The sequence below is a fragment of the Amblyraja radiata genome, chromosome 4 (assembly GCF_010909765.2).
Source record: "Amblyraja radiata isolate CabotCenter1 chromosome 4, sAmbRad1.1.pri, whole genome shotgun sequence".
Taxonomy (NCBI): domain Eukaryota; kingdom Metazoa; phylum Chordata; class Chondrichthyes; order Rajiformes; family Rajidae; genus Amblyraja; species Amblyraja radiata.
This window is the reverse complement of record NC_045959.1, coordinates 53,407,816-53,414,866: the sequence shown is the minus strand read 5'-3', so window position 1 is coordinate 53,414,866 and position 7,051 is coordinate 53,407,816. Positions and strand designations below refer to the sequence as shown.

At 48.5% G+C, this 7,051-nt stretch overlaps 1 non-coding gene across 1 annotated transcript; it reads right to left on the bottom strand.

Moving 5' to 3' along the window:
* Positions 1-765: 765 nt before the first annotated feature.
* Positions 766-890, bottom strand: LOC116972631. Its single transcript, XR_004411838.1, has one exon. It is a non-coding gene; the product is annotated as a U6atac minor spliceosomal RNA (small nuclear RNA).
* Positions 891-7,051: the final 6,161 nt, after the last annotated feature.

Sequence of the window (7,051 nt, the reverse complement as noted above, 5' to 3'; positions counted from 1 at the left end):
TCATCCACTAACTCCACATTGGCAACAATTTACAGAGGCCAATGAACATACAAACATGTCTTTGGGATGTGGGATACAACCACATGTCTTTGGGATGTGGGAAGAAACCAGAGCACCCGGAGAAAACTCCTGCAGCCACAGTGAGAACGTGCGATCTCTGCACAGCCAGCACCTGAGGTCAGGTCTGTGGTGTTATGCAGCAGCACCTCAGCCAGCAGTACTGCTGAGCCACCCTAATGCACTACTGTGCTGTATCTGGTTTGCCTAGTTACTGTTGGGAGGGAGTTCCAGGGTCAGACACAGCAATAAGCTTCTAGGCATAAATCTCACCAACAAACTACCTGGACCAATCACATTGAACCTTTGGAGAACTTGGATAGGTAATGTTTCTTTCTTCAGATGTGTCCCGACCCGAAACATCACCTATCCAAGTTCTCCATAGATGCTGCCTGAACTTCTGAGTTAGTTTAATTAGGTTTAGTTTGGTTTAGTTTGGTTTGGTTTGATTTAGTTTAGTTTAGTTTAGAGGTGCAGTGCATAAACCGGCACTTTGGCCTGCTGAGTCCACACCGGTCAGCATTTACCAATGCCAATTAACCAACAAACGTGCACATCTTTGCAGTGTGGGAGGAAACTGGAACACCCGGAGAAAACCCATGCGGTCACAGGGAGAATGTACAAACTCCATACAGCCAACATCAGTAGTCAGGATCGAACCCGGGTCTCTGTAAGGCAGCAACTCTACCACTGTGCCACCATGCCACCCTAAAAACATGGTGATGCCACTAATTAGATTGCCTTGTCTTAACCATTTGTGTGTTGTAAGGCCACTAAGGCCCCTTCCATCCTTATCAAGCAGAGTGCCAACATTCTCTCCTTTCATTGAGTATAGTTTAGTTTAGTTTAGCGTATTGTCACGAGTACTGAGGTACAGTGAAAAGACTTTGGTTGCATACTCTCCAGTCAACAAAAGGACAAAACATGATTACAATCAAGCCGTCCACAGTGTAAAGATACAGGGTACAATGTTTAGTGCTTGATAAATTCTATTAAAGTCCGATTAAAGATAGTCTGAAGGTCTCCAATGAGGTGGTTGGTAGCTCAGGACCAATCTCTGGTTATTGATAGAATGGTTTAGTTGCCTGATAACAGCTGGGTAGAAACTGTCCCTGAATCTGGAGGTGTGCGTTGTCACACTTCTGTACCTCTTGTCTGGCGGGAGAGGGGAGAAGAGGGAGTGACTGGAGTGAGACTGGTCCGAGGCAGCATGAAGTGTAGATGGAGTCAATGGGAAGAGGTTGGTTTGCTTGATGGTCTGGCCTTCCTCCATAATTCTCTGTAATTTCTTGTGGTTTTGGATGGAGCTGTTCCCAAAAATATGCTGTGATACATCCCGAAACAATGCATTCCATTGTGCATCTGTAGAAATTGGTTCTTGATTAGGCAGTGTGTCTTTTTTTTGTACACAAGCATCTGGAGTTCCTTGCATCCAGAAATTAAAACAATCCAGCCTCGCTCGCCATTCTCTCTACACAACTGTCATTCTCCAATGCTGGAAGAATTCTCAGGAATCTTCTCTGTTCCCTTTCAGGAGAGATCCGCTAGCAATCTGTGACCTGACTAATGTTTTTCAGAGTTCAACCATGATTCAAAGGTTTCAAAGGTTTCAAAGGTCTTTTATTGTCACGTCTACCAATTAAGGTGCAGTGATATGTATATGTGAAATACCATACAGCCATACGAAAAAAATAGCAACAAGACACACAAATACATAAAGGTTAACATAAACATTCACCACAGTGGATTCCCCACATTCCTTACTGTGATGGAAATCAAAAATTTGAAAACTTCTTCCTCTTTATTCTCCCGCGGTCGGGGCAGTCGAACCATCCGTCGGGGCGATCAAAGCTACCGTGTCGGGGCGGTCGAAACTCCCGCGGCTTGGAGTTCCCAAAGTCGGTCTCTGACCAGAGACCACGAGCTCCATGATGTTAAGTCCACAAGCATCCATGGTTGGAGCTCCGAGGTCGATCTCTGGCAAATGCATCACGGGCTCCGCGATGTTAAAGTCCGCAGGCTCCTGCGGTGGAGCTCTCAAAATCGGTCTCCAGCAAACACCGCCAACTCCTCGATGTTAGGCCACAGTGCGGACGAAGATACGATACGGAAAAAAATCGCATCTCCGTCGAGGTAAGAGATTAGAAAAAGTTTTCCGCACCCCCTCTCCCCCCACCCCTCACATGAAACAAGCTAAAGAACACTAAAAACATACATTTAACACATACTATTAAAACACAAAGAAGGAAAGGACGGACAGACTGCTGGCGAGACAGCCATTACTGGCGCCACCCGGTGGTTGTATCACACCCTCTGCCTTTCACGCATCAACCACTGAAAATATTTTCTTAATCGTCTTGTCTACTTGGCCTGCTACCTCCAGGGTTCTGGTGATTACTTTAGTTTAGTTTAGTTTAGAGATATTGTGTGGAAACTGGTCCTTCATCATACTGAGTGCGCACCAACCAGTGATCCCCGTAAACTAGCACTATCCTACACACTAGGGCCAATTTGCAAACTTTACCGAAGCCAATTGACCAACAAACCTCAAAGTTCTCCAATGAGGTAGATGGGATATCAGGACCACACTCACGGGGACCGTTCAGTTGCCTGATATTGGCTGGGAAGAAAGTGTTCCTGATTCTGGAGGTATGTGCTCTAGCCTGCCCGAAAGACCTATTCTGTGGAAGTGGCACAACGGTAAAGTTGCCGCCTTACAGCACCAGAGACCCGGGTTTGATCCTGACTACGGGTTCTGTCGGTTAATTGGCTTTAAAATTGTCCCCAGTGTGTAGGATATATCTAGTGTACGGGGTGATTGCTGGCCGACACAGACTTGGTAGGTCAAAGGGCCTGTTGGCACACTGGATCTCTAAACTAAACTAAAACTAAGCTGTAATTATTCTCCTTGGAACAGAGGAGGTAGCAAGGAGAACAGTGGAGTTGGCATTGAGTAGATAGAGAGAAACTGTTGCAATTTCAGAAGGAACAAGAACCAGTCTGAAGAAGGGTTTCGGCCCGAAACGTCGCCTATTTCCTTCGCTCCATAGATGCTGCTGCACTCGCTGAGTTTCTCCAGCAATTTTGTGTACCCAAGAAGTAAAGGGCCTGAACCACTTGGCAATTTTTTCAGCGACTGCCGGCTTCATTGACTGATGTATCAGGTCACCGAAAAAGTCGCGGCGTGACGCGGCGTGATGACGTATTAACGCACGGTGTTTCCTCAAGTGTCGCAAACATTTTTTTGTCGCCACTGGATTTGGAAATGTTCAAAGATTTTCGGCGACCCTAATATGTCAGTCAATGATGCCGGCAGTTGCCGAAAATATCGCCAAGTGGGACAGGCCTTTCAGGGCATAAACTGCTCATGCTCTCTCTCCAACTCAGTCTGTCAAGTCCCGGCAATAACCTCATCAGTATTTTATGCACTCTTTCGATTTTAATGATATCTTCTTTCCTATAGCTGGGTGACCAAAACTGAGCACAATACTCTAAGCACGGGCTCCCTTGTCTTGTAGAACCACTGGTGTACAGGATGGTTTGTCTTCCCTTTATAAATGTATCGCCTTATCCTACACTGAGATCTATTCCAGTTGTAATCTTTCTGCCAAATTGACTAATTCAATGTGTTTGAACTTTCTTCCTCGCTGTCCGCACATTTTTCTACCATTGTTAAGCTCGTTATTGATGCCTCCAGCATCAAAGATCAAATTGATCATGTGTTGAAATCTAAGTAGTTATAAAGTCATGAGTTGCAACTCTTGATAGATTGCCAATCAATTAACTTTTGCAGCTCAGTGTAAATACTTTATTTTAACAAAGGAAAAAAAAAGTTTCGTTTAGTTTAGGATACAGCATGGAAACAGTCCCATCGTCCCACCGAATCCATGCCGACCATCGATTGATCACCTATTCACATTAATTCTATGCTATCCCACTTTCCCACTACAGACAATTTATAGAGGGCCAATTAACTTACAAACCTGCACGTCTTTGGGATGTGGGAGGAAGCCGGAGCACTGAAGCAAACCCACAGCAGTCACAGGGAGAACGTGCAGTCAATACGTGGTCTGCACCCGAGGTCAGGATCGAACCTGGGTCACTGGTGCTGTAAGGCAGCAGCTCTACCTGCTGCTCCATTGTGCTACCCACAACACTAAAGTAATGGAGGAACGCAATGGGTCAGGCAGCATCTGTGGAGGGAATGGACCAACAATGTTTTGGGTGGGGACTGAAGACGTATCGCAAACGGGAATATCGACATCAATCCAATGAAGGGTCCGAACCCAAAACATTGTCTGTCCATTTCCCTCCCTAGATGCTGCCGGACCTACTGAGTTTCACCAGCATTTGAGCATTATTTGCTCAAAATTCCAGCATCTGCATTCTCTTGTGTCTCTCTTTCTTTTAACAAAACCGGAAATTCACTGTTGAACTGTAGGCTAGTGTTAGTATACAGGGTGATCATTGGTCGGCGTGGACTCGGTGAGCTGAAGGGCCTGTTTCCGCGCTGTATCTCTAAAATCTATCTATCTATCTATCTATCTATCTATCTATCTATCTATCTATCTATCTGTCTGTCTGTCTGTCTGTCTGTCTGTCTGTCTGTCTGTCTGTCTGTCTGTGTCTGTCTTTCTGTCTGTCTGTCTGTCTGTCTGTCTGTCTGTCTGTGTCTGTCTTTCTGTCTGTCTGTCTGTCTGTCTGTCTGTCTGTCTGTCTGTCTGTCTGTCTGTCTATCTATCTATCTATCTATCTATCTATCTATCTATCTATTCAAACTCTGTGTGTGTATCTATCTATCTATCTATCTATCTATCTATCTATCTATCTATCTATCTATCTATCTATCTATCTATCTATCTATCTATCTATCTATCTATCTATCTATCTATCTGTTAAAACTCTGTGTGTGTGTGTGTGTGTGTGTTTGTTTGTGTGTGTTTGTGGGTGTAGGTCAGATGGCATTTGATTCCTTGGTCCGCCAAAACAACACCGGAAAACTCCGAGATTTTTTCCATTTCGCTAGCGATTTCACTTTTACATTCACTCATCCACTACTCAAAACATTTGGACATTTTTATGTACACATTTTTTTAATAAATTCCCCCCCCCCCCACACTCACTCATTTTAAAATCTGAAACGAGCTGCTGACGTCACAATCCCACATGCCGACCAATCTGCCTCCAAGTATGCTCGCGCCACGTCTCCCGCTGCTGGACTCCAGTGCGCCTGCCTGTCCAAAGATACTAGAGGATACTATAATCTTTACGCCTGCCCACCTCCCCCTCCCCCACTTTACCTCTCTCCCCCATCCTCTCCTTCCTCTCCCCCTCCTCTCCCCCCCTTCATCCCCACTCCGCCCTCTCACCCCCCTCCCCGTACTCGGGGTCTGAAATGCCGAGGGTGCAAGCCCATGGAGGTCAGAAATATCGAGCGCAGCCTGTCTGTGGGGCTGTCGCCATGGGCCAAGCCCGGCTCGACGCCCGCCCGCCCGCCCGCCCGCCACCTCGCTCGGGGTCCTCAGGTCGATCCCCACCCATGGCATCCCTCGAGTCCATGTCCACCGCCCAGCGCCTGGTGGGGAGCTTGCTGCCTGGGGTGGGGCAGAGCCTGGAGCTGGAGTGAGGGTAAAACCCGGGGTTTGGGATGGGGCTGTGACCGGGGCCAAAAAGTAGCCATCCCACGCCCGCCAGCAGTCTCTCTGTCTCCGCACTCTCTCTGCCTCTGCCCTCTCTGCCTCTCCCCTCTCTCTCTCTCTCTCTCTCTCTGCCCTCTCTCTCTCTCTCTCTCTCTCTCTGTGCCCTTTCTGCCCCTCTCTCTGCCCTCACACTCCCCCCCCCCCAGAAAACACACCTTCATGGTCAGGTCAAGACCTCTGCTCTTACTACAACTGGGATTGGAAATGGTGCCAAACCGGTGACTGTATTCCAGAGGTCTCCAAACGATGCTTCTGTCCTCTCTCTGTCTCTCCCCTCTCTCACTGCCCTCTCTCTCTCCATCGGCCGGGCCCTTTGCTGCATTTGATCATTCACTCCGCTCGCACCAATCATGGTCGCCCACGCAAATCGGAAACCCCAGCTCCAAAAGGCAGGAAGCTCCCTTGCCTCTGTGCCTCTCTCTGTGTGCCTCCGTGTCCCCAAGCCCGCCCGCCCGCCCGCTCAAACCCTCCCCATTGTTCAAATTGTGCAGAAATAACCAAAGATCCCATAGCGGCTAAGCGGCTGTAGGATCTATGGAAAGAACAAGCATTCACAGCCGCCGCTCGAACACAGCTGCAAACCGAACCCCTTTGAAAAAATCTTACGAGCAGGCAAGCGAGCTTTGAAATAAACCTTGCGACCCACCCCCTCCCCTCTCTCTCTCTCTATCCCTCTCTCTGTCTCCATCCCCCCTCTCTCCCTCTCCCCCCTCTCTCCCTCCCCCTCCTCTCTCTGTTCCTCCCCCCTCTCTCTCTGTCTCTCTGTCCCTCCCTTCACTCTCTCTCCCCCCTCTCCCTCTCCCCCCTCTCTCTCTCTCTCTCTCTCTCTCTCCCCCCCTCTCTCCCTCTCCCTCTCTCTCTCTCTCTCCCCCTCTATCTCTCCCTCCCCTCTCTCTCTCCCCCGCTCTCTCTCTCCCCCTCTCTCTCTCCCCTCTCTCTCCCCCTCCCCCACCCCCTCTCTCTCCCCCGTCCCTCTCCCTCTCCCCCTTCACTCACCGTTCTCCTGTGCTGCAAGTGCACCAAATTTCGTTCCGATCGGTTGAATGTCGTAAAAGTTAGCGAGGTTTAAAAATCTTAAAAACCACGCGTGTGCAGATCAATCTCTTCTCCTGCCAGTTGGCGCCGCACGGATTAGTCTCTTCCCCTGTCACTCCCCAGGACGATCCGCCCCTTCCTGCACCATCGCACCTTTACTGGAGCTGAGGATGGCCAGCGGAGGTTTCCAACCGGACTTTCCTACACACATTAGGGCCAATTTACAATTTTAATGAAGCCATTCAACCTACAAACCTGCA